The following is a 26,133-nucleotide window of genomic DNA, read 5'->3' on the forward strand; positions in this document are numbered from 1 at the left end:
ACGAGGCCGAGCCCGAGCCTGAGCCACCAACGGAGCCGACCCCGAGTTTGACATAGACTCTGCATGTCGATGGCTCTTCAAACTCGGGGGGTAGTGGAGCGGGACTTATCCTCACCAGCCCGGAGGGGGTGGTCGCCGAGCAAGCCTTGCGCCTCGAGTTTTCCCGCTTCCAATAATATGGCGGAGTACGAAGCGCTTGTCGCCGCGCTCAAGCTAACCAAAGAGCTAGGAGTGAAGGACTTAAAAGGCCTTCAGCGATTCTCAGCTCGTCGTCAGCCAAATTATGGGCGACTTTGAAGCCAGAGACACGACCATGCAGAAGTATCTTCAGAAGGTACGGGATCTCACCTCGACCCTTGGATTCTTTTCACATTCAACATGTTACCAGGTCGGAGAATCTCAGGGCCGACCAGCTATCAAAGCTGGCGTCCTCTCGCATGAGCGAGCTTCCCAAAACGGTAGTACTGGAGTATCTCCAAAAGCCCAGTACAGACGAGCCTGAGCAGACCCTCTGCACTGAGTTCGAGCCAAGCTGGATGGATGAACTCACCAGCTACCTGCAAGACGAAGTCCTCCCCACCGATGAACGAGAGGCTCGCCGAATCAAGCGCTCCGCCACCCGATACATACTATATGAGGGAAGGCTCTATCGGAGATCTTTCACATCTCCCCTCCTCAGATGCCTCCGCCCAACGGAGGCTGATTACGCCATGCGCGAAGTCCATGAAGGAATCTGTGGAAATCATCTGGGAGGGCGAGCATTGGCCCACAAAATTCTACGCCAAGGATACTATTGGCCGACACTCCAGAAGGATGCTATGGGCTTCGTCCAAAGATGTGACCGGTGCCAAAGGAACGCCAATATTCAGCGCCGGCCCTCGGCTCCTTTGACTTCTATCAGCTCCCCTTGGCCTTTTGTCCAGTGGGGAATTGACATCCTCGGGCCATTTCCACTGGCCACCGGGCAAAGGAAGTTCCTGGTCGTCTCCATCGACTATTTCACAAAGTGGGTGGAAGCTGAGCCCCTCGCCCGGATCACCGAGCAGAAGATGCGTGATTTCGTCTGGAAGTCCATTATCTGCAGATTCGGGCTTTCCCGCATCCTTATCTCTGACAACGGTCGCCAATTCGACAACATCCACTTCAGGGAGTTCTGCTCCGAGCTTGGCATTGACCATCGCTTCACCTCGGTCGCGCACCCTCAGACGAACGGAGAAACCGAGGTAACTAACCGTACTATTTTGCAGGGTCTCAAAGCCAGGCTCGACAAATCCAAAGGACAATGGGTCGAAGACCTATACAATGTCCTGTGGGCTTACCGGACCACGTTCCGCATCCTCACCGGCGAGACTCCCTTCAACCTGACATACGGGACGGAGGCTGTCATCCCACTGGAGATTGGGATTCCTTCTCCAAGAGTCGAGCATCACGACGCCAGCTCCAACTCTTTGTAGCTCAGAAGCAACCTTGACCTAGTCGAGGAAACGAGGGAGGCCGCCCGAGTTCGTATGGCGAGGTACCAGCAAAAGACAGCTCAGTACTACAACGCCAGGGTCAAAGTCAAATCTTTCAAACCAGGGGACCTTGTCCTCAGAAGAGCTGAGGCCTCCCGACCAACTGAGCAAGGAAAGCTGGCCCCAAACTGGGAAGGACCATACCGAGTCACGCGCATCCGCCGACCCGGAACTTACAAATTGGAGTCTCTAGATGGGACTCCCATTCCGCGGAGCTGGAGCTCTGAAAACCTCCGCGTGTACCACCAGTAGAACCCCAAGGGGTCCCTCATTATTCAACTATTGAATTTCATTCTGTGGATTTCATTTCATAATAAACTTATGATCTGCATACTCATTTCAAGCTCACCGATTTTTCTGGTTATCTCATGATCCCAGGTTTATTTCTCCTCCCCTGACCACGGTTGGGATGCCCCGATATCTCGGGATGATAGAGTACCCACGTGGACTTCCCTGAAGATGGTTCGTGAGTTCGTGATGCGCTCTCCATCGGCCAACGAGCTCGGCTCGTTCTCCTACCCTGACCACGGTCAGGATGCCCTATCACAACGGGATGCCCCGATCCGTCGGGATGGCTCGAGACGTCGAGATACGGTCTTAAGTGACCGACGAGCTCGGCTCGTCCTCCATCGACTTCCACTGACGAGCTCGGCTCGTGCTCCATCGGCCAACGAGCTCGGCTCGTTCTCCTACCCTGAACACGGTCAGGATGCCCCGAGACGTCGGGATGCCCCGATCCGTCGGGATGCCCTGAGACGTCAGGATGCCCTAATATATTGGGATGCCCTGCCACAACGGGATGCCCCGATCCGTCGGGATGGCTCGAGACGTCGAGATACGGTCTTAAGTGACCGACGAGCTCGGCTCGTCCTCCATCGACTTCCACCGACGAGCTCGGCTCGTGCTCCATCAGCCAACGAGCTCGGCTCGTTCTCCTACCCTGACCACGGTCAGGATGCCCCGAGACGTCGGGATGCCCCGAGACGTCGGGATGCCCCGGCTATAGGGATGCTCGAGACGTCGAGATATGAGTTGCGGTCCTCTCTGACCAGACGAGCTCGGCTCGTTCTCCATCGACTTCCACCGACGAGCTCGGCTCGTGCTCCATCAGCCAACGAGCTCGGCTCGTTCTCCTACCCTGGCCACGGTCAGGATGCCCCGAGACGTCGGGATGCCCCGGTTATAGGAAAGCTCGAGACGTCGAGATATGAGTTGCGGTCCTCTCTGACCAGACGAGCTCGGCTCGTTCTCCATCGACTTCCATCGACGAGCTCGGCTCGTGCTCCATCAGCCAACGAGCTCGGCTCGTTCTCCTACCCTGGCCACGGTCAGGATGCCCCGAGACGTCGGGATGCCCCGGTTATAGGGAAGCTCGAGACGTCGAGATATGAGTTGCGGTCCTCTCTGACCAGACGAGCTCGGCTCGTTCTCCATCGACTTCCACCGACGAGCTCGGCTCGTGCTCCATCAGCCAACGAGCTCGGCTCGTTCTCCTACTCTGGCCACGGTCAGGATGCCCCGAGACGTCGGGATGCCCCGGTTATAGAGAAGCTCGAGACGTCGAGATATGAGTTGCGGTCCTCTCTGACCAGACGAGCTCGGCTCGTTCTCCATCGACTTCCACCGACGAGCTCGGCTCGTGCTCCATCAGCCAACGAGCTCGGCTCGTTCTCCTACCCCGACCTCGGTCGGGATGCCTCGAGACGTCGAGATGCCCCGATTTATCGGGATGCCCCGATGCGTTGGGATGCGGTCTTCATTGACCAAGACGAGCTCAGCTCGTTGTCCGCCGACTTCAGCCAACGAGCTCGGCTCGCTCTCTATTCTTGGATTTCTCTGCCGACGTCTCCAAAAAATGGAGTCCGAGCAGAGAAGCGTCTTCAGTCGCCTCGGCGCCAGGACGCACACGGTACAAGGTACCCATTTAATTAATGTTTCCACATTAATGTCTCTATATTGTCTATTCTATTCTTGGATTTCTCTGCCGACGTCCCCAAAAAAACGGAGTCCGAGCAGAGAAGCGTCTTCAGTCGCCTCGGCGCCAGGACGCACACGGTACAAGGTACCCATTTAATTAATGTTTCCACATTAATGTCTCTATATTGTCTATTCTATTCTTGGATTTCTCTGCCGACGTCCCCAAAGAACGGAGTCCGAGCAGAGAAGCGTCTTCAGTCGCCTCGGCGCAGGGACGCACACGGTACAAGGTACCCATTTATTTAATGTTTTTACATTATCTATTCTGCTTTTGGATTTCTCTCTGCCGACGTCCTCAAAGAACGGACACCGAGCAGAGGAGCATTTTCAATCGCCTCGGTGAAGGGGTGCTCACTACACCAGCACAATTATACAAGCCCGGTGAATCCCCGTCACGAGCTGACGAGCATTCGACCCATTCGCTGGAAAAGAATCCGACCCGCCCCGGCAATGTGGGGCTCGGACCCAAAGTTTACTAACTTTGCTAAAAAGTTGTCCCAGTGACCGCTTTAGGGCTTGGTCGAAATCTGGGCTAGGCTCGAAAAGACTCTCCGAGCCCAAATCCCTTAAGCACAAGTGTTGCTATACCACTGGTCAAAGGGCCGAGTAATGGAGCTCGGCAAGCCGAACCTAAAACCAAACCCTGTGGCAGGTAAAGCTGAGGCCCTAGAGCCCATACCCTCGGAACCTAAAATGGATCCGAGCAGAGAAACTTAGCAGACGAGTTTTCAAGAAAGTATATTCATTTCAAAAAGCCCGTAGGCTGAGTACAAAAATTCGGGTTCGGCCCTTACAAGTATGGGGGACCATCCCGACTTTACAAAATAACAAAAATTACACTAAGGCTCGAGCTCGACCACTTCGGCATCGGCAGTATCGGGAGCGGTAGGCTCAGCAGTCGGAGCTTCAGTAGCCTCGGCAGCAATGGAAGTAGCCTCAGGGGCGGCTTCGGGGGCGGCTTCGGTCGCCTCGGCTGGACCTCCCTGGTCGGCCCCCGGAGTTTCTGCCTCCGCCTCCGGCCTCTCAACCCCTGCTCCCGGTTGGAGCAGGTTTATATCGAAATCCGGGAGAAGCCGCCGCAGTTGGTTGCGGAAGTCCCGGAAGCCTTGGATTAGCCCATTCACGCCCTCCTCTGCTAGGAGGTCGTGAAACTCCTCCGACTCGCGGAAGAGCCTCACCGCGTTCTGAGCTTGCTCCCGAGCCTCATGATATGCGGCCTTCCGCTCGAGGTTATTCAATCCCCGCTCGAGCTCTAAGTGGCGAAGGCGGGCGTTCTCCACCTCCTGCTCGCGGGAGGCCAGCGCCAGTTCGGCGGCAGCCAGACGAGCTTCCGCGGCTTCGCCAACGTATGCGCGCCCTTTTCTTCATCGAGCTCGGCGGTCAGAGCTCGAATTCTTTCCTCGGATGCTCCAATTCTCTCTTGGAGCACCTGACGTTCGGCCTCGGAGGCCTGGTACCTCGCCTCGGCGGCCAGGTACCTCGCCTGGGCCTCCTCGTAACCGCGCTGGCACCTCCGGGCCCGCTCCCGGTAGTCTTGGACTATGCGCATCAGCATTTCCGTCTCGTGCAAGTGCTGTAAAAGAGACGAAAAGAAAGACATAAGGCGCTGCGAGTAAAAATTTTTTACAAATTACACAGACAAAAATTTTACTTACCCGGACGGCGTTGCAGCGGGTAGCGTCCATGAAGGCATTATAGCTCATGGACTGTATCGTGGCCCGGTCGGCCGGGAGCAGCGCGACCCGGAATACTTCGCGCGCCACTCGAGGGTTTTCGAGGGCTGAATCACCCTCGAATACCGACCAGGTGAGTGCAAGAGGCACTCGCTCCCCCGAGCCGGATGGGCCCGGAAGGCCAGCATCGGCTGGCCTAGGCGGAGCCGACCCCGAGGCTCCGTGACTGCTCCCCGGCTCGGAGCTAGGGGGCTGGGGTCGGACAAGCGGCCGATCCGACTGCCGCACGACTGAGGCGGGGCGCGCAAGCACGGGACCCGCAGGACTCTTCCCCTGGTCGGCAACTGGAGCGTCCTGCCGACCAGGAACTTGTGCCAGGGGCACCGGGCATGGGAGCACTGCTGAAGCTCCCCGGAAGCCCGAGCCCCTGGAATCCGCGCCCTCCCTCTGACCCACATCGGAATGCGCGGGGCGAGAAGGACCCGCCTCGGCCACTGCTGTCGCCGGGGTCGCTGAGGTCGCCGAGACCTTCTGCTTCTTCCTCGGCTCGGCGGGCTCGCCTGAGAGCTCGGCTGCCCTCTTCTGGAAGCGAGCATAGAGGACTTCGCTTTTAGTCACCATCTTTGCGATATCTGCAAAGGCAAACAGGATTAGAACATTAGAACAGTAAGGAAATAAAAAGAGACACTGTAACTATCCTTACCATGGGGACGTGCCGAGCTCAAGCCCACGTTCACCAAAGCGTCCTCACATATGAGGCCGTTCAGTAAGATGCCGTCCCCGAGGCTGCGGATGGCGTCGAGGATCCCCTGCTCACGTGGAGAAAGTCTGGGGGATTTGTTGATGGACTTGAGCTGAGCCGGTCCCCACCTGGGGTCAAACCCCCAGGACTGTGCAGAACCAAGGAAGAAGAATTTCTCCTTCTAGCCATGAATGGATGAGGGGGCACCATGAAAAAGTGGCCGACCCGCCCGAAGGGCAATGTAGAGCCACTCACCGTCTCCCGGATTCGACTTAAAAATAAAAAGTCGCCGGAAAACGTTGACAGAGGTCGGAATCCCGTGCAGTAGGCACAGTGACAGGAAACCGATCACTGTCCTCCAGGCATTCGGAGCGAGCTGCGCCGGAACCAGCCGGCATACCATCAGCAACTCATTCACGAAGCCGTGAAAAGGAAATCGGAGACCGGCCCAGAGTGACTCTAGGTACACTCCAATCCGGCCTACCGGAGGATCGGTTACCCGATCCCCACGCCTGGCGGGTTCCAAACGGAACTCGTGAAGAGGGAAAAACCACTCTTCGGTCATTTTGACCTCCAGGACGCTCATGGTAGATACAACCTCACTGGGAAGAGAACCCATTGAGAAAGAGAGATTAAAAAGAAAAAGGGGGACCTGGGGAAGACGCCGGAGAAAAGAACTTCGGACTGTAAAAAGCTGGGGAAAGAAAAGCTAGAAGCAGAAGGTAATAGGAAGGGGACGGAGGGCCAGGGAAGAGTTTATATAAACCTCCCCAACGGCCCCGATCGGCAAAAGAAAAGCCGCACCCCGTTGAGATGACCACACGTGTCGGTCCAAAAGACAGAACGACGCATTTAATTAGGGCTAACGCTTCGAACGCCGAAGCGCCCCATCGGATCGTGCGGCCCCATCATGAGCCCACGGCGCGAGGACGCCTCGCAAAAGGTGTCCCAATAATGAGGATTTTCGGAAAAGAAGAGACGCCGCCTATTAAAGGCATCTCGAAGCGTCCGATAATTCAAAATGCGCAATAAATTAAAATTTTCGGAATTCGTAACGGTCCAACTAAAGCTACTTCCCGCGCTCCAGCTGGTAGCCAACTGGAACTCGGAAGTCGGGGGGTAGTGTTGGGGGAAAAACTCCAAGTCATACCGCCACGGAGGCGCTCGGCCAAAAAGCGCCGACCGGAAAGGCGCTCGGCCAAAGAGTGCCGACCAGAGAGCACCAACCAGAGGGGTGCCCGGCTAGAGAGCGCCGATCCGAAAAGATGCTCGGCCCAAAAGTACCGACCGGAGCGCCAAGAGGCGCTCGGACCAACCAACGACCAAGTAGGGATGCTCGGCTAGAAAGAGCCGACTAGAGGACGCCGACCAGAAAAGCGCTCGATTAGAAGGCGCTGACCAGAAAGGAAAGAGCGCGAAATAAAGGCGCTCGGCTAGAAGGCGCTCGACCAAAGGGCGCCGACCAGGAGCATTAGAAGCGACCCCGCCACAGGGCGCCCCATTGGGCGACCAGCTCGGCTCGGCACCCCTGCCGAGCCGATTGCCTTGACCAGATGTTCAACCCCTGCCTAACCCCCTGAGGGACTTGACAACTCCACTACAACCTGCCGCTATCTCCAAGCCGTCAAGGCATAAGATCTCCGCAGGTATTTGGCACGACCTACCATTAATGCATGAGACCCCCTCAAGTCTCTGATGCGCTCAGTCATTTAATGAACACGGCTCAAGACGATCTCCGGATCACTGAACCATCAAAGCGTATGGCTCTCCCTGACCGCCGGTTCATTCGGTAATAAATGCGCTTACCATCCATGGACCCCGGGCCTACCACGGCCGGCGGTTCAACCACTCCAACAGGTCCGATCGACCGTGACAACTCCCTGGTTCCGGTCTGAGTCGGCCTTATTTTTCACTACGCCATTAATGGGCCAAATCGTGCCCAATTATTACAAAAGAGGACAAACTCCCCTGTCACCTCCCGGGCAACATAAAATCCCTCTATAAAAGGGAGCCTGGGAGGAAAGAAGGGGGGAGGGAACACAAGTAAACAGCACAGACACAATTAAGCACAATATCCTCTTCATCTTCTTCACCCTCTGGCTTGCTCTTTCCACATATTTGCCCCCTCTGACTTAAGCATCGGAGGGCCGGCGCCGGGGAGCCCGGCCACCGGCTTTTTTGCAGGACGGGACAGGACAGGACGCACTCTCCTCTCCGCTCTCTCACACCCCCCAGGAGGGCACAGGAGGACGCAGCCGGCCGGCGCACCGCCGTCCGCCCTCCCCGCGGCGGAGCTCCTCCTTCCCCGGCTTCGTGGCGGCCCCCGGGTCCAATTTCCAGCAACAGGTAGCCTCTACCTCTAATTCGAAAAATTACTCCTAATTCTTTAGTGGGCACTAGAACCCAATAGATCACATATAGGCCCGAGTGTGGCTCGGCCAACCCATATGCACCTATTGTTAGGTTCTTAACCAATTGCTTCACCAAGCAACTTCTAGTGATGATTTTGCCCTAAGTTTTCCGGCAGGCGTGTGGCGCCTCCACCGAATACCCTAGTCAGGTCCAACCATTAAATGATAGGGTTAAGTCTAATCAACTAATAGACGACCAAGCCCGAGTGTGGCTCGGCTCACCTGACCGCCTATTGAAGGTACACTTAACTCATCATATATTGAATGACAATTCCAATGCTTGATAAGTACCAGGCGTGTGGCGCCTCCAATAATTATCAAAACATTGGACCCATTATCACCCAACTTAATGGGAGGCTATGACCTAGTTATCCCCATAACCATTTTATTTTAAGGACCTAATAATTTTAGAGGATTTCATAATTAGGATAGATGAGAAGATCCGGTTAGTCTAATTTCTCCCACTGACTTCACCAAATCAGATTAGACTCAAACCGGTTAAGAAGACACCTAAATCAGTCATACTGATTTTTCTTAAGGCATGGGCTAACTCGAATCATTAAGTGATCCAATCAAAATGTGATTGACCATGTCGGCCAGGTAAGTGAGATCGGTGGAAGGGATATATCATTAACTCGACAAAGACGAATCAGTGCGAGTAGCTCCCAATTAAAAACCACCGGTCAAAACTGCCAAACTTACCTTAGACACCGACTGGTTAATCAATTTTAATTTGATTACTCAAATGACTCGGGCTACACCTCTGAGTCTAAATCAAGTTCCATCTTGGTCTAATCAAAGACATGGAATTGATCAATCTACAACTATTGTATTTAACCTAGAGTTTCCTTGACCTAATCTAGTTACTACTTAATTAGATTTGATCAATTAACTCTAATTAGACCATGTTTGATTCTAACCTTAGGTCTAACCCAATCCTAAGAACTTGATTCAAGCTAACCCATATGCCCAAAGAATTATGCAATGCCAATTAATTGAGTTATAATTCTATTTCATAACACTTAATTCTCAATTAAGTTTAGACTTATGAAAGTTTTGATCATTGCATATTTCTTTTTAATTACATATTAATTACAATCTTTCAGTTCTTAAAACATATTTTCAGATCTGAGTTTTTGTAATTAATCACATGTAATCAGATTTAATTCATGTTTAAGTCATTATGTTTTATGTTAATGCATCACATATACATAACAACATGAATTAATACAAACAACATACATCTTATGTATTTGTTTTTTCACTTTTATTTTCAGATCTGATTTGTTCATTAAAATCATAGATCATATGAATCATAAACTTTATTTAGATCTAATCTAAACAATATTATGATTTCAGATTTATTCATGTTACTAATCCTAACACAAACATGCATCATATGCATCCAAAATTTCAGATCTACTTAATCATGCATAATCAGCAATTAAATCAATCATAAAAAGTACTTTAGATCTAATCTAAACATATTAATGATTTTAGATTTAATTGCAAGAATTAAAACATAAAAGTTTAAACATAAACCTCGCTCTGATACACTGAAAGTGAATCCTAGGTTCTTCGGTGTTTAGCATGCTGAATTTTTTTTTTTTTTGAAAATCATGGCTGAACCTGATCGGGTTGCCTACGTACCCCTTCACAAGGAAAATCAAGCCACACGTAGTTCTTTTAAAATTTCAAAAATACAGCGGAAAAATGAATCAAACAATTTAATTTATGCATGCTTACAAGATCAAATCTAGAAATCAGCACATTAAGAACACATAGGATTATGCCGGAATCGTTTAAACAATTATGCTAAAACTTTTATGCATGATTAACTATCAGATCTGAAACTTAAGAACTCTATTCCAATTAATCTCCGAATATCCATCGAATGGATTCTGGAGATATCTCCGTGAGGAGCTCCAAAAGAGGGTAAAACCTCGGGGAATCGGACCTAGACCTTGACACCATAATAAATGATTAATGCTAGATTAATACCTTTTATGATGGATGAAAGTTATGAACCTGATTCTTGACTTCGCAGCCACGCACACAATGGCCTCTACGAGAAGTACACGCGAAGTCCTGAAGGATCTTCCGCAACAGTGCTAGCAGTTGCAGAACACTTGAAAGCTGATTCAATCAACTCTTGATCAATCATCTTGAAGCAGATGGAGATGAGGTTTTTAAGGAAAGTAGAGGACTCAGATCTGATCTTGAATCTTCTAGATATTCACCCTGAAAACCCTATCTAAAATGGAGAAGAAGAGGAAGAGGAGGCGGGTGAGGAAGAAGGCTGCAATGGATGTGTTTTTGGTGCCCATGTTTGACCCCTTTTAATGGCCTCCGAATTTTCATTCAAAATTCGAAATTTATTTTCAGAAAACCTCTTTTCGTTGGCACATGCAAAGAAATAAGAACAACCCAAATCAGATCTCAACCAAATCTGATTTAAATTCAAATTTTAAACACATGTGCAAGAGGGAAGGAATTTGAAATCCATGCGGCAAGGTAAAACATTTCATAATTTTGAAATCACCTCTTGAAATTTGAATTTAATCCATTCAAAAACTCATACGCCACCTTGGCTGATGGTTTGAGTGATTAAAATCATTTAACACATTGCTTAATGTTTGAATTTAAATTCAAATAACAAACAATGTCGCCATGTGTCAAGCAATGGGTCCATGTGCCATGCAATAATTTTGGTTTATTTAAAATTCAAGAAATCCAATTCCATGTCACCAATAATTGCCACATCATCTGAGCCTAATCCCCTTGGGTTGCACCTAATCAAATTTGGTCAAACCCGAATTAAAACAAAGCAATTTGGTTGAACCCAATCTAATCAGGTCAGACCCTGATTGAGCTCAAATTGAATCCAATTCAATTTTGGCTCATGCAAACTCAATCAAATTGAATTAATTACTTTGTGTTGGACCTAATCCAATTAGGTCAATCCCCAATTAAGAACAAATTAATTTAAAATTAATTTGATCAGCTGAAGTCATTTTTGGTTCTGTTGCTGGTGGTCCAAACCGAGAACGATTGGCACAGCGGTGTGAACGGGGTTCCGTTTGAGTTGCCTTGGTTGGTGTTGATTGCGCTCCACCTTCCACCAGAAAACCTGCAAGCAAGCCTCGCACCACCACTGGGGTAGTGGGGGCCCTCCGATGATCAAGTCAGAGGAGATTGGAGGAGAAGGAGAGATAATAGTAGCAAGTAAGAGAATGCACTGGAAGTTCTTGCTTACCCCCCCTCCTCCCCCCAGCTGCATATATACCAGGCTGGGGGGTCTTTCAGGGGGGTTCGTCATCGTGGGGCACGATGGAGCTGCCACTGACACGGCCGTTACAGGGCGTCGTGGGGCAGCGCTGGGTACGGCCATGACAGGGCGTAGTGGAGCTCCGCCTTGTACGGCTGTTACAGGGGATCGTGGAGCAGCGCCAGATACAACCGTTGCAGGGAGTAGTGGAGCAGGAGGCTGCGGCGTGCCTCTGGGGAATAGCCTGTCGTTGTCGAGAGGTGTCCGACTCGGGGTCGGGCTGCGGAGACGAAGATGTCCGACTCGAGGTCGGATTGCTGGATCAAGGGGCAGCCGACTCGGGGTCGGGCTGCGGAGCCGAAGATGTCCGACTGGGGGTCGGATTGCTGGATCAAGGGGCTGCCGACTCGGGGTCGGGCTGCGGAGCCGAAGATGTCCGACTCGGGGTCGGATTGCTGGATCAAGGGGCTGCCGTAGTCTTCCTGGGCGCGCGTGCCGGTCACGTGGGGCATGGTGGCTAAGTTCCCCCGTAACAGTAGCCCCCCACTTCCGAGCCCGGAACCAGAAGGGGAACGGGTGAAGGGAGTGATGCTTCGAGATTGCCGCCATCCCTCGGAGAGGCGCGCGCGCTTCGAGCTCCCCGCCTTCTTTATGGCGTATGGCGGTTGTTGCTGACCTGGCAGTCTGAGGATTTCGGCGGACATCCTTCCTTAATGGCGTCGATTCGCCTTTGGGGCGCGAGCGACCCTTCGGCAGCCAGGCGTCCTCTGGCGTCACCGAGGCGTCACCCACCTTTCCGCCTATTTAACCGGGGGCCCTCCTCCGTCCGCCTTTCTCTTTACAGACATCTTCGAATTTCTCCTTTGCGCTGCCATCATTGCCGTCGGACTGTTCGCTTGCTCCTCCTTTGACGCTCTCGGAGCCGTTCTTCCTTCTTTTCCGGTGAGTTGCCCCATTCTTCAATTTAAGGCTCTCCATACTTTCTCCTTTTGTATTAGTGTACTCCAGTCGTTCCGGTCCTTTCCCCCTTCTTGACCCCGTCCTGACCGTAGATTCACTGGCCATTAGGGATGGGCGAAGTGAGAGCAGACCGCATTAAGTCGGAGCTGGTCGCCGAAGACCTAGATCGGTTCGTGGCTCGATACCACCTTCCCGAGGCCTGCAATGTTACGCTCCCGGGGCCTGAGGAGAGGATGTCCCATCCTCCTCCAGGGAAGGTTGCCATCAATGAGGGCATTCTTCAGGCCGGGTTCCGCTTTCCCCCCTCGGACTTAGTTGTGCAGGTGCTTCGGGGTTTAAGAGTGGCGCCGACGCAACTGGTGCCGAACTCATGGCGCGCCCTGACGGCCTTCCAGGTTCTCTGCCGCATGCACGAGGTTCCCGCCACCCTGAATGTCTTTTGGGAATGCTACGGCCTGAACGGCCACCCCCAGGACAGAGGGTGGTGGTGCTTTGCGGCGCGGCGAGTGTACGGCCTCGTCAAGGAGGCTCCTTCCTCCATTCACGGCTGGAAGGAGCGTTTCTTTTTCATTGACGTAGATCCCTCTTGGGGAATCAGGGCAACCTGGGAGACGCCGATGAAGTCCCCGATTGGCCTATCGAGGTTGTCGAGGGAGGAATCCGATGGCGTCGCCGTCTTGAAGGGGTTGGTTGCCGAGGGCCGGCTCCCCCCGGTGGCTCGCCTTATTTCCGAGGATACCTTGGTGAACGTCGGTCTGAGCTCGGTCCCCGCTGACCGTGAGCCCGCCACCATTTCTTTTTTAGCTCTTTTCTCCTCTTTCGTCTCGTTCTTTCCTTTAGTTTCTCAACCTCCGACCACCTCGTCCTTTTTGCAGAGATCGACGACGTCATGCGGTCGGACAAGGCAACGGCTGTTGGTAGGACGTCCCTACTGGAAGCAGTCCGGAGGAAGAAACGAGCTCCTCCGAGCGGGGCCCCACCGGCGAAGAAGTCCCGCCAGCCGGCGACTCCGACACCGACAGACGGGTCCGGACCCACCGATCAGGGGGACGCCGCGGGCGCGGACCGAGAGTTGACGCTGTATCAGCCCTCCGATGCCGAGACTACCGTTTCTCCGAAGGCATCACCCGGGCGCGCCCGAGATGGACGGGTCGGACGTGATCGGTCCCCAGCCCAGCCTTCGACTCGGTCGGCTCCGGATGATACGAGGAGGGACGCGCCAAGGCCCCGGCCGAGCGGGACCCTGTCAATTCCAGGGGCGGTCCCCGCCCCGAGCATGGTCAGCATGACTCTTCCCCAAGCGATGGGTAAGGGTAAGGCTGCAGAACCACCGTCCGACTCCGGGGAGAAGTCGGGGTCGGCCTTCACTTTCGCCGGCGCCCGAAACCTCATCGAGACGGTGCTGCTGGAGAAGGACCGCAGGCAGGTCCGGGAGATGAGGGTCCCTGACATTGGGGCTGCCAGCTGCGTCTGTCTCATGTCGGTGAGTGTTCTTTTGGTCGCTTTCATCATTTATAGGCTTTGTTGATCCCCGCCTGACGCCCTCGTTTTTCCTATCTCTTAGCTCGCCCAGTACATGATCCGCCTGGAGGAGTGCTACGAGGAACAGGCGAGGCTTCTGGCGAGGGCCGAGAGCCAACTGAAGGCAGTAGAGGAGGGAGGTCAGGCTGCGGCGGGGAGGACGACCAGGGACCTCGAGATGAGGCTCCAGGTGGCCGAAGAGCGGGCACTCGGCTTCGTCACCCTCGAGAAGCAACTGTTGGAGGCTCAGGAGCAACTCAAGGTTGCCTCGGGTCTCGAGGGCGAGATCAAGAAGGCGGAGGAGCGGGCCGAGAAGCAGTCCCGGAAGGCTGCCGACTACCGGGAGAGGTGGGAGAAGGCCCAGCGGTCAGCCGACAACGCCCGCAACCGAATCCGGTCTCTTGAAGCCAAGCTGGGCGAATTGGAGTCGGCCTTGGAGAAGTCCCGCGCGAGCGACCAGGAGCTTCATTCGCGCCTGGAGGAGGCTGAGGCTGCTCGCATTGCTGCCGAGGCGAAGCACAAGGAGGCTCAGGCTGATCTGCTGAGGGTCTCCTCCGAGGCGGACGACCGGATTGTGGCGAAGGTCTTGGAGGCGAAAGCTCAGATTATGGAGCGGGCAGAGGCGGCGCTGGCCGAGAAGAGTGCGGAAATCGGGCGTCAGGCGGTACAGGCTTATCGTCAGTCCGCCGAGTTCACCCGTGATATGTCGGAGGCGGTACAGGCCTATCGTCAGTCTGACGAGTTCGTCCGTGACATGTCGGACGCGGGGTCCGACTCCTTTATCTTAGGCTTCGAGGAAGGCCTGACAAGGGTGTCGGCTAAGTACTCCGAAATTGACCTGAGTGGGATCTCTCTTCTAGACTCCTCTCCGGCGCCATTGCCTGCTGATTCTCCAACCGCCTCCCTACCCCCTGCGGACGTGCCCGGCGTTCCCGACCCGGGGGTTCCTCCAAGCTGACCTTCTGTATTTTTGTTCTTTTCTTTGTGTGTTGGCGTTTTGCCAAGTTGTATGGGTCTCGGCCCTGAAACAATGAAAGTTAATGCAAATAGAGTTTCTTCATTTCACTTTCGTCCTTCTTCTTTTTAACTCTTGGTAGCGTCTCGCTGACTCCCGACTCTTGAAATTCTTCTGGCGCTAGGCCAGGTATCTGAGGGTTAGGCCTCAGGGAATTCTTCCGGCGCTAAGCCAGGCATCCGAGGGTTAGGCCTCAGGAACTTCTTCCGGCGCTAAGCCAGGCATCCGAGGGTTAGGCCTCAGGAACTTCTTCCGGCGCTAAGCCAGGCATCCGAGGGTTAGGCCTCAGGAAATTCTTCTGGCGCTAGGCCAGGCATCCGAGGGTTAGGCCTCAGGGAATTCTTCCGGCGCTAAGCCAGGCATCCGAGGGTTAGGCCTCAGGAACTTTTTCCGGCGCTAAGCCAGGCATCCGAGGGTTAGGCCTCAGGAACTTCTTCCGGCGCTAAGCCAGGCATCCGAGGGTTAAGCCTCAGGAACTTCTTCCGGCGCTAAGCCAGGCATCCGAGGGTTAGGCCTCAGGAACTTTTTCCGGCGCTAAGCCAGGCATCCGAGGGTTAGGCCTCAGGAACTTCTTCCGGCGCTAAGCCAGGCATCCGAGGGTTAGGCCTCAGGAACTTCTTCCGGCACTAAGCCAGGCATCCGAGGGTTAGGCCTCAGGAAATTCTTCTGGCGCTAAGCCAGGCATCCGAGGGTTAGGCCTCAGGAACTTCTTCCGGCGCTAAGCCAGGCATCCGAGGGTTAGGCCTCAGGAACTTCTTCCGGCGCTAAGCCAGGCATCCGAGGGTTAGGCCTCAGGAAATTCTTCTGGCGCTAAGCCAGGCATCCGAGGGTTAGGCCTCAGGAACTTCTTCCGGCGCTAAGCCAGGCATCCGAGGGTTAGGCCTCAGGAAATTCCGCTCGTTGGTCGGCCAAGGCTGGCGCAAGCCGAGGCGACCGGTCGGGGCTTCAGGCTAGTTTGCTCCCGGGATGATCATCGGGTTAGCCTGGCATCCGAGGGCCAAGCCTCGGGAGATTCCGCTCGTTGGTCGGCCAAGGCTGGCGCAAGCCGAGGCGACCGGTCGGGGCTTCAGGCTAGTCTGCTCCCGGGATGATTATCGGGTTAGCCTGGCATCCGAGGGCCGAGCCTCGGGAGATTCCGCTCGTTGGTCGGCCAAGGCTGGCGCAAGCCGAGGCGACCGGTCGGGGCTTCAGGCTAGTCTGCTCCCGGGATGACCATCGGGTTAGCCTGGCATCCAAGACTAAATTCGGGTGCACCCCCCCCCCCCCCCCACAACAGGTTCTAACCTAATCCAATCAGGTCAAAATCCTGATTGAGCCCAAACTTGAATCCAATTCAATTTGGCTCATCCTTAGCACAATTACTCAATCAAATTGAGTTTATTTGTAATTTAATTACTAATTAATCCTTCAATAATTACTTTAATTATTTTATAAGATAATTTGTCAATCAAATTGACAAAATTATCCCTGAATGATTCTTAATCATTCATCAGCTTTCTTGATCAATCAGGAATCTTCTATGCGTGTGACCTCATAGGTTCGAACCTAAGCCGGTAGTATAGAAACAATTTCCTACACTAATTGATGTGACCATCTAGCAATGGTACCCAACGTCCGGATAGGCCGAATATATGTGAAGCAAATATTCTGGAATCCTGAACTATGGTTACTGTATAATTCAATCCCTTTGACTCCTAATGCCAGGATGACTTAGAGCTCACTATCAACCCTATAATTAGTACATCCATTATGTGATTAACTTTAGATATTCCGTGACTCCTCACTGGGATTACTCTGGCCAAGGTTTTGCTAAATTAATCACAAGACATTATCTCCTGTTTTCAGGAGGGGTCAATTCCATCTTGACTCACAACTGACTACGCAAGTACTTGACTGCACCCAGTGACCTTCCGTCACTGAATTAGAAATTCAGGTAGTCCGGTACCAAAGTACAGTGAGTTGCTTGCTAGTCACAGGTTGCGGTCTCAGGTCAGAGGGCCAAACTTATACCCATATCCACTCGGAACATCTCGCGACAGTAGAGTGTTTCGGAATTGGTCACATTCAGTGAAATGTACTCCTACACTTCACCTGTGTGGCATACCAGTGTCTCCACACTCCTTGGTTACGAGGACAACCAATGTATATGTCACACAACAACCTAATCTCGATAATGCTATCGTCCTAGTTACAACATATCATTTGGTCGCGAACAAGTTTAAGGACTCAAAGATAAATCCTCCTTTATCATAACATAAGTCCTAAGGACTTCATCATATAAGAGTTCATTTGAAGATGAAATGATGAATAATGCCAAATAACACTTTATTAATTTGTCAATTCATTTACAAAATTCAATCATCAATATGCTGACGATTGACATTTAGGATACAAATTCCAACAGGATCACCAATCACATCGATGCTCCGTCCATCGGCAATCAGCCACCTCGTGTTTGCCGACACAGTCGGCGAGTATCTCCCAATCTCGCGCCACATAAAGGAGATTCGGCGGCCACTCCGTACCACCTCAGAATCTCCTCGACCATATCTGGCTGCCATCACCCGACTCCAGAGCCCGTGTGGCTCCAACAAGAAGCGAGCTACATGCCGAGCAATAAAAGCCTCTCGCCTCTCTAGGAGGGACTGCACTCTCAGACCGCCCTCGCTGATGGGAAGACAGACCTGCTCCCAGACCACCAGATGAACCCCATGGCCACCTCCGTAAGACCCCCACAAGAAGCTACAAAGAAGACGCTCAATCCTCAACAGAGTCATCTTTGGTACCACAGTATTGGCTATGAGATATACCGGCGTAGACCCTAACACTGATCTGACCAATATCAGTCTCCCTATCATGGATAGAGATGACGACCCCCATCCCTCCAACCTGCTCTCGACCCGCTGTACCAACCCCGAGCACTCTGCCACACGTAATCTCCGGCCTGTGATAGGCACTCTCAGGTAGATCAGTGTCCCCTCCTACTCTGGTATCTGCAGAATCCTCTGGATCTCCTGTCTGACTCTGCTTCTTCAATATATGATTTCACTCTCTTGAATGATACGTACGCTCAAAGTCAGTCTCCATGGTGCATAGCAGTAGCCCCAAGAGACAAACTACTGATAGTATTTAGAAAATTAAAGAGCCCTTTTTGGCTGAGAAGGGTTTTTTTTCTATGATGCTCTCCAAGGATGGCCGAAATAAATATGAGTTTTTGCATGTATATCCTCGTAAAACTCTGTTATTGTTCAAATGTCCATAATATAATAGTTGTTCTAACGGTGTTAAAAACATTATTCTAACGGTGTTAAAAACAATTATATTTATATTAATTAAAAATAAAATAAAATTTTAAAATTATGCTATTGTTATTGTCTTATTTTTCTGCTATCGGAATCATGATCTATTTGTATGTCTATCCATTAAGAGTATTTTAATCATTTTAATTTGAAACCATTAATTTTTTAATGTCGTTAGATAGCATGGGTATATATGCAAAAATAAAAATGAAAAAAAGATACAATGACAAAACAAGTGTTTTATGAGGGTATACATGCAAATATTAATTTTAGAAGGATATTTATGCAAAAATTGATATTTAGGAGAGTATTCATGCAAAAAATCTAATAAATATTAGCTCCAAATGTTCTAATTACCCACCCCCGTCGAATCACGAGTTGGCAGAGGCATGTTTGGATAATGTTAAAAAAATATCTCAACAAGATAAAAGATAGAGTCAGTAATCCAATAAATCATTATGATAAAAGTAAAGAAAAAAAATAAAAAATGTTAAAATAACTAAAATTTGTTTTGAAAAAATAAGTTTTAGCAATGATGAAGAAAGGCGGAGGAGGTGAGATAGGCCAGTAGGGGTGGTGCGGTTGGGAGCGAGATCCGCCAGAAAAGGTATCGGAAGTTCCAGCAATAATAGGATTAAATTTTTTTTCTTTCGCTATATCTCATTCATGGGATCATAAAAGGCCACATGTCATCTTCTGATTGTATAAAGTGGAAACTTATGTTTCCATTTTGGAGGGGATCTAAACCACGCCCAGCGAAAATAAAAAATTATTGTACTACGTGGCCGTGCATGCAGCCAATCACCGATGCTTCATTATGGAGACCTCAAGCGCTCATTTTGATGCATAACTATAAAAAAGAGCGGTTGTGATTGGCTATATATATGGTGATATGGTGCATGCCCTGTTCCGCCATTCCTTTTGTTTGGGTGGCGCTCTCTCTGGGCGAAGTACATACCAGATAAATCGATCCGCTGCGCTTCACCCAAAAGCAAATGGCCCTCAAAGATTCACCATCCCCGGGCCCACATTGATCTGCACACCTGTAGCCACTCCATTTGGCTAATTATCTATCCGCTGTTCCAAACCCGACCGTAAACTAATGCACCTGGCCGACTATGTGGACTGTGATCCATGATGATTCTTTCTTGGAATTGTAGGGGGCGGCCAAGCCGTCCTTCATGTCTTCGTTCAAACGATTGGTGCAGATCCATTGTCCAGAGATCTGTCTCCTTTGTGAGACCCGATTATCTGGTGAGGGGCTTAGCCGGTTGAGGCGGCGTATGGAGAGGGATTGGGAGACCTATGCAGTTGATTCCCAGGGGTTGTCAGGAGGGATTTTGGTTCTATGGAGGCGGTGTGTGGCGACGATTGATGTCTTCCACAACTGCTCTCAACAAGTAATCATGGTCATATCAAGACCCGACGCTGCTCCATGGGTACTGTGCTGTGTATACGCTAGCACGGACCACCAGGTTAGGAGAATCCTTTGGCAGGAGATTACCAACCTGACCGCCCAGGGTATTCCGGCGGTAGTGATTGGTGACTTCAACTGTATTCTGAGTGAGGATGAGAAGCGAGGGGGCGCTGCCTTTACGGATCGAGTGGACAGGAGAGAGTTCCGTGACCTTGTGTCGCGGAACGGCCTGGTAGACTTAGGTTTCTCTGGACCACAGTTTACTTGGTGCAATAATCAGCAGGGCAGTGCTCGGGTTTGGGAACGATTAGACAGGGCTTTTGCATCCCCTGATTGGATCCTCCGATTCCCCTCTGGCCGAGTCAGCCACCTACCTCGGATAGCCTCGGACCATTGCCCATTGCTACTCTCCACCTCACCGGGTCTTACGCATCACAGCCCCTTCCGCTTCGAGAAGGTTTGGCTATCGTATCCCTAGTCTTGGGATATTGTTCGTGATGCGTGGCGGGTTCCTGTGCATGGCGATCCCATGCAACGGGTCTCACGCAAACTCGAGTTGACTAAAAGACGCCTTCGTCGATGGAACCGTGAGGTTGTGGGTAATATTTTCCGGCGACTGGAGGGCGTAGAGTCCTCGATCGCCGAGTTGCAAAGGAAGGAAGACCTAGAGGGTATGCTCCCAGAGGACGATATGGCTGATCTCCGGGGACTGCTCGCGACTCACCACTCGTTGTTACGTCAACATGAGATTTTCTGGCGTCAGAAATCCCGCGTGCAGTGGGTAAGCGAGGGGGATCGTAATACTAGGTTCTTCCATCGGACTACGGTTATACGGAGATGGAGGAGCATGATTCACTCTCTGCGAGATGGGTCCGGACATCAAGTAGAGAGCGAGCCTGCCATCCGTCAGTCCTTACTTGACTTTTTTCGTACTAGATGGACGGCGGATGAGGAGGCCAGTGATGGGGACCGCCCTTTGAGGGTGGATGTGGGTATTCGTGACGCTGAGAGTATAGCCTTGATCCGGCCGATGTCGGCGCTGGAGGTACAGGAGGCAGTCTGGGCCTTGACTCCGGACAAGGCTCCTGGACCTGATGGTCTTCCCCCTTTCTTCTTTCGACAGTACTGGAGTATTATCCGACTGGCGGTGGTGGAGGCTATTCAGTGCTTCTTTACCCAGGCAGCCATGCCTGTGGGCTGGAAGGCCACCTTCATTACGCTTATTCCTAAGCGTCAGAATGCGACTGAGCCTTGTCACTTTCGTCCTATTAGCTTGTGCACAACCTTATACAAGGTTGTGGCAAGAATTATGGTGGGTAGAATGAAGCCCCTCTTACCGGGCATCATTAGCCAGGAGCAGGGGGCCTTTGTGGCCGGCAGAAATATTTCTCACAATGTTATGTTGGCCCAGGAAATGCTTTGGGATCTTCGGCGAGCTTCGAAGCGGCACAGCCTAATGGCAGTCAAGTTGGATATGGAGCGGGCTTATGATAGGATTAGGTGGAGGTTTCTTCAGCGGGCGTTGGAGGCTTACGGTTTCCCGAGGCAGTGGATTGATTGATGGGGTGTGTCCGTGGGCCAAAATTTTCTATCTTGGTCAACGGCACACCGTCATCCTTCTTTGAGTCCACCTTAGGATTACGACTGGGATGTCCCTTATCCCCTTATTTGTTTATTATCTGTGCTGATATCTTGTCTCGGTCCTCGGAGAGGGTGTGCGCTAGCCGGGAGCTGGAGGCTTATACCCCAGCCCCGGGGGCTCGACCTATCTCCCATTTACTTTTTGCTGATGATTGTCTTCTTTTGACCAGGGCACGGACTTCAGACGCTCGGGTTCTCCGCAGGGTGGTGGCAGACTATTGCGCGGCATCTGGCCAGAGAGTGAACTTGCTTAAGTCCACCATCTCTTTCAGCCCCAGCACGGAGAGCAGAGTCAGACAGGAGATCAGAGGGATACTGCAGATACCAGAGCAGGAGGGGGGCTCACCTACCTAGGTGTTCCCATTACTGGCCGTAGGCTACGGGTGGCGGAGTGCTCCGGTCTGGTGCAGCGAGTCCAGAGCAGGTTGGAGGGATGGAGGGCGTCTTCCCTATCTATGATGGGGAGAGTGACACTGGTTAGAGCGGTGCTGGGATCCATACCGGTGTATCTTATGGCCAACACAGTGGTTCCAAAGACGATTCTGTTGAGGATCGAGCGCCTTCTTCGGAGCTTTTTGTGGGGGTCATACGGTGGAGGTCACGGAGTGCACCTAGCGGCATGAGAGCAGGTGTGCCTTCCTACCGGCGAGGGTGGCTTGGGGGTGCAGTCCCTCATAGTGAGGCGCGAGGCGCTCCTTGCTCGGCACGCGGCTCGATTCTTGTTAGAGCCACATGGCCTCTGGAGCCAGGTGATGGCAGCTAGATATGGTCGGGGGGTTTCAGTGGCGGCGGGGGGAGGGGGGCGCCGAGTCTCCTTCATGTGGCGTGAGATCAGGAGGTACATGCCATCTGTATTGGCGCATACCAGATGTTTGATTGGAGACGGCCGGAGTATCGATGTGACCGGCGATTCATGGGTGGACTCCCTTCCCCTGAGTTGCTGGCCGACTATGGTTCACACCGAGGCAGTGGAGGGGTTACGGGTGTGTGACCTACTAGTCCCAGGAGGGGCAGAGTGGGATAAGGCCAGACTCAGGTTGTTGTTTGGGGCACACCTAGCTGCGAGGATTCGGTCCCTCCCGTTACCCGGTTGTGGGGGGCCGGACGTCAGGGTCTGGGGCACCTCGAGCCGGGCCAGTGTCAGATTAGGTGATCTCTCCCGCATTATTTCGGCGGGGCACGAGCCGGGGCCGGACTGCACCTGGACTTGGAGGTCGGGTCTTCACCCGAGGGTAGCTTTCTTCCTATGGAAGATATGTTGGGACCGCCTTCCGACGAGAGCCGAGTTGAGCAGGCGTGGCTGGGGGGTTCCGGCAGAGTGTGAGACGTGTGGAGCTGAGAAGTCAGTGGACCATGTGCTCTTCCAGTGTACATGGGCGAGGGCGACATGGCAGTGGACTGGGATCCAGCAGGGGGCGTGGAGTGCGCGATTACAGTTTCTCAGAGTGATACGACAGTGGTTAGCCAGTTCACAAACTCGCGATGAGGGTATCAGAGCGAGTTGCACAGCATATCAGATTTGGTTGGCTAGGAACGCTCGTACTCTTGGCGAGCGTAGGATGTCACCGAGGTTTGTGGCAGAGCTTGCTCGGGCACAGGCCACAGAGATCAGGGCCACCCTACCTACGGACAGACCTTTGACAACTTGGGACACCTGGGGCTCCTCTCTTGCTTCGGCAACTCCTCAGATGGTGTTTTTCACCTGGGAGCCCCCACCCCCGAGCTTCCTCAAGGTCAACTTCGATGGGTCGGTTTTGGATGGCGGCACTCGTGGCGGTGCAGGCTTTATCATACGGGACCTGCACGCTAGGGCTGTAGCTGCAGGTGGCTGCCACTTGTTTGATACATCGGTTCCCGGAGCAGAGCTGCGTGCAGCCTGGGCAGGTCTTCGTCATGCACGGATTGTTCTGCGGCCAGCTCAATTATGTTAGAGGGTGACTTGGCCACTGTCATCCGGTGGATTCAGAGGGGGTTGAGGGGCGGGGACACAGACCACCCCTTGATCCGCAATATTGTGGCGATGATGAGAGATGGGATGGCCATCCAGGCCAAGCATGTATTTAGGGAGGCCAACGGGGCAGCCGATTGGGTAGCTGCCTTCGTGGCCCACCATTCGGGGTATGCTCTTTGGTCAGGGGAGGGAGAGTTGCCATCGGCACTCCGTGAGTTACTGTATTTTGATGTTATTGGGTGTATTCACACACGTACTGTATGAAGCACCTATTTTAAGCAAAAAAAAATAATAATAATAATGCACCTCAAGATGCCACGCGTGCAAATGTCAATGGGCCCATCTTCTTTCCGCTCTCCTTGCTGCCATTGTCGTCCTTGTTTCCCCATCTTTCCTTGCGCCCCATTCCCCAATCCAAAACCCGAACCCTAAGATCGGAATCTTCGCCGATCAGTGAGCGAAACCCTCATCTTCTTCGAATTCGTGATTGCTTTGGTTTCTATCTCCAGCGAGTCGATGTGGCATCGACAGCCGTATGGAAAGGATGGGGACGTGGAGGCTGGGCTGCGGCCGTTGTACCCGATGATGTTGGAGAGCCCGGAGCTCCAGTGGGCATTCATCAGGAAGATCTATGTGATCTTGACGGCCCAGCTGGCGCTCACCGTCGCCGTCGCCTCCGTCGTCATCGCCGTCTGCCCCATCAGGAGATCTCTGCAAATCAGATTTAAGCTTATCTCAAGTGCTTAAGCTTATCTTAAGTGCAAAGAGGGTAAGCATTTTCTGCACACCAGTTGTTTGATAAAATCTTGAGAAGGCAAACATGGCAGCAAATGGTAATCTCATGTCTATTTCTCAACCTTCCCTTCCTATTTTCAAAGGTGATTGTTATGAGTTTTGGAGCATTAAAATGAAAACCTTATTTATGTCTCAAGACTTATGGGATTTGATTGAGTATGGTTACATAGAAGGGGATCTAGAGCAAATGACTGCAGCTCAGAGGAATCAATTGAGAGAAGCCAAAAAGAAGGACTCAAAAGCATTGTTCTTCATTCAGTAAGCTGTGCATGAGACAATTTTTTCCAGAATTGCAGTAGCAACTACTTCAAGGAAAGCATGGATGATATTGCAAAGGGAGTTTTAAGGCTCGTCGAAGGTAATTGCTGTGAAACTTCAATCCATTCGTCGAAGCTTTGAAACATTGCTTATGAAAAATAATGAATCCATACAAGAGTTTCTATCTCGAGCCTCTGCTTTAGTTAGCCAAATGCAAGCATGTGGTGAGAAGATTTCTGATCAAACTATTGTAGAAAATGTCTTAAGAAGCTTAACTCCAAAGTTTGATCATGTTGTTGCTGCAATAGAGGAATCTAAAGACTTATCTGTTTTTTCATTTGATGAACTAATGGGTTCTTTGCAAGCTCATGAACAGAGGTTGAATAGGCCAACTGAAAAGTCTTAGAAGAAAGCATTCCAGGTGAAAGATGAATCATCTACTCAAAAAGACAAGCATGAAAATTCAGCAGGAAGAAAACGTGGTAGAGGTGGCTTTCGAGGTAGAGGCCGTGGCAGAAGCAGAGGAAGAGGACGGTTCGATGGGCAAGCTGAAACTAGGCAGTTTTCCAATGAGCAGAGAAGCTATAAAAATGGTGTTCAATGCTATCATTGCAAGAAATTCGGACATGTACAAGCAGATTGCTGGCATAGAGAGAAGCAAGTGAACTATGCAGAAGAAAATGAAGCAGAAACCAGGTTGTTCATGGCCCATGTTGATGCCGATGAGGTTTCAAATGATATTTGGTTTGTGGATAGCGGTTGCTCCAATCATATGTGTGGCATGAAGTCAATGTTCAAGGAGCTTGATGAAACTCAAAAGAAGACAGTAAGGCTTGGCGATGATAAGCAAATTTAAGTTGAAGGAAAAGGAACTGTTGCAGTCAAGACTAGCCATGGTAAAGTAAAAGTACTTTATAATGTTCATTTTGTTCCTGGTTTGGCACATAATTTGTTAAGTATTGGGCAACTAATGGCTAGTGGATATTCAATATTGTTTGATGATGAGTCATGTGTTATTAAAGATAAAAATTCAGGATAGGTATTGGTAAATGTTCGCATGGTAAAAAAATAACATGTTTCCGCTTGAAGTTTCAAATGTGGAGAATTATGCTCTTGTTGTTGGTCAAAAGGCTGAATCAAAATTATGGCATGTACGGTATGGGCATTTGAACTTAAAAGGTATGAAATTGTTGAGTCAGAAAGGTATGGTTCTTGGACCGCCCAAAATTGATTCTTTGGATTTATGTGAAGAATGCATTTATGGTAAACAAACAAGAAAATCATTTCCAGATAGAAAATCTTGGAGGGTTTCTAGTTGCCTTGAATTAATACATGCTGATTTGTGTGGGCCTACGAACACCCAATCATTTGGTGGGAGTTGGTATTTTTTGCTTTTCACTGATGATTGCAGTCGTATGAGTTGGGTGTATTTTTTGAAGTACAAATCAGAAACTTTTGAGAATTTTAAGAAGTTTAAGGCCTTGGTTGAGAAGCAAAATGATACTAGCATAAAGACTTTTCGCACGGATAGGGGCGGTAAGTTTTTGTCTAATGAATTTAACCATTTTTGTGAGGAACATGGCATTCACAGGGAGTTGACAGCACCCTACACGCCGGAGCAAAATGGAGTTGCTGAGTGCAAGAATTGCACCGTTGTTGAAATGGCAAGGTGCTTACTAAAAGCCAAGGAG

General features: G+C 51.4%; 1 long non-coding RNA gene across 1 annotated transcript; it reads left to right on the plus strand.

The window, feature by feature from the left end:
• The first annotated feature begins 23,711 nt into the window (after positions 1-23,711).
• LOC113461451 lies at positions 23,712-25,883 on the plus strand. The gene is made up of 2 exons (XR_003383721.2): positions 23,712-24,542; positions 24,819-25,883. It is a non-coding gene; the product is annotated as an uncharacterized LOC113461451 (long non-coding RNA).
• The last annotated feature ends 250 nt before the right edge of the window (positions 25,884-26,133 follow it).

Source organism: Phoenix dactylifera, chromosome 4 (assembly GCF_009389715.1).
Source record: "Phoenix dactylifera cultivar Barhee BC4 chromosome 4, palm_55x_up_171113_PBpolish2nd_filt_p, whole genome shotgun sequence".
In the NCBI taxonomy this organism is placed as follows: domain Eukaryota; kingdom Viridiplantae; phylum Streptophyta; class Magnoliopsida; order Arecales; family Arecaceae; genus Phoenix; species Phoenix dactylifera.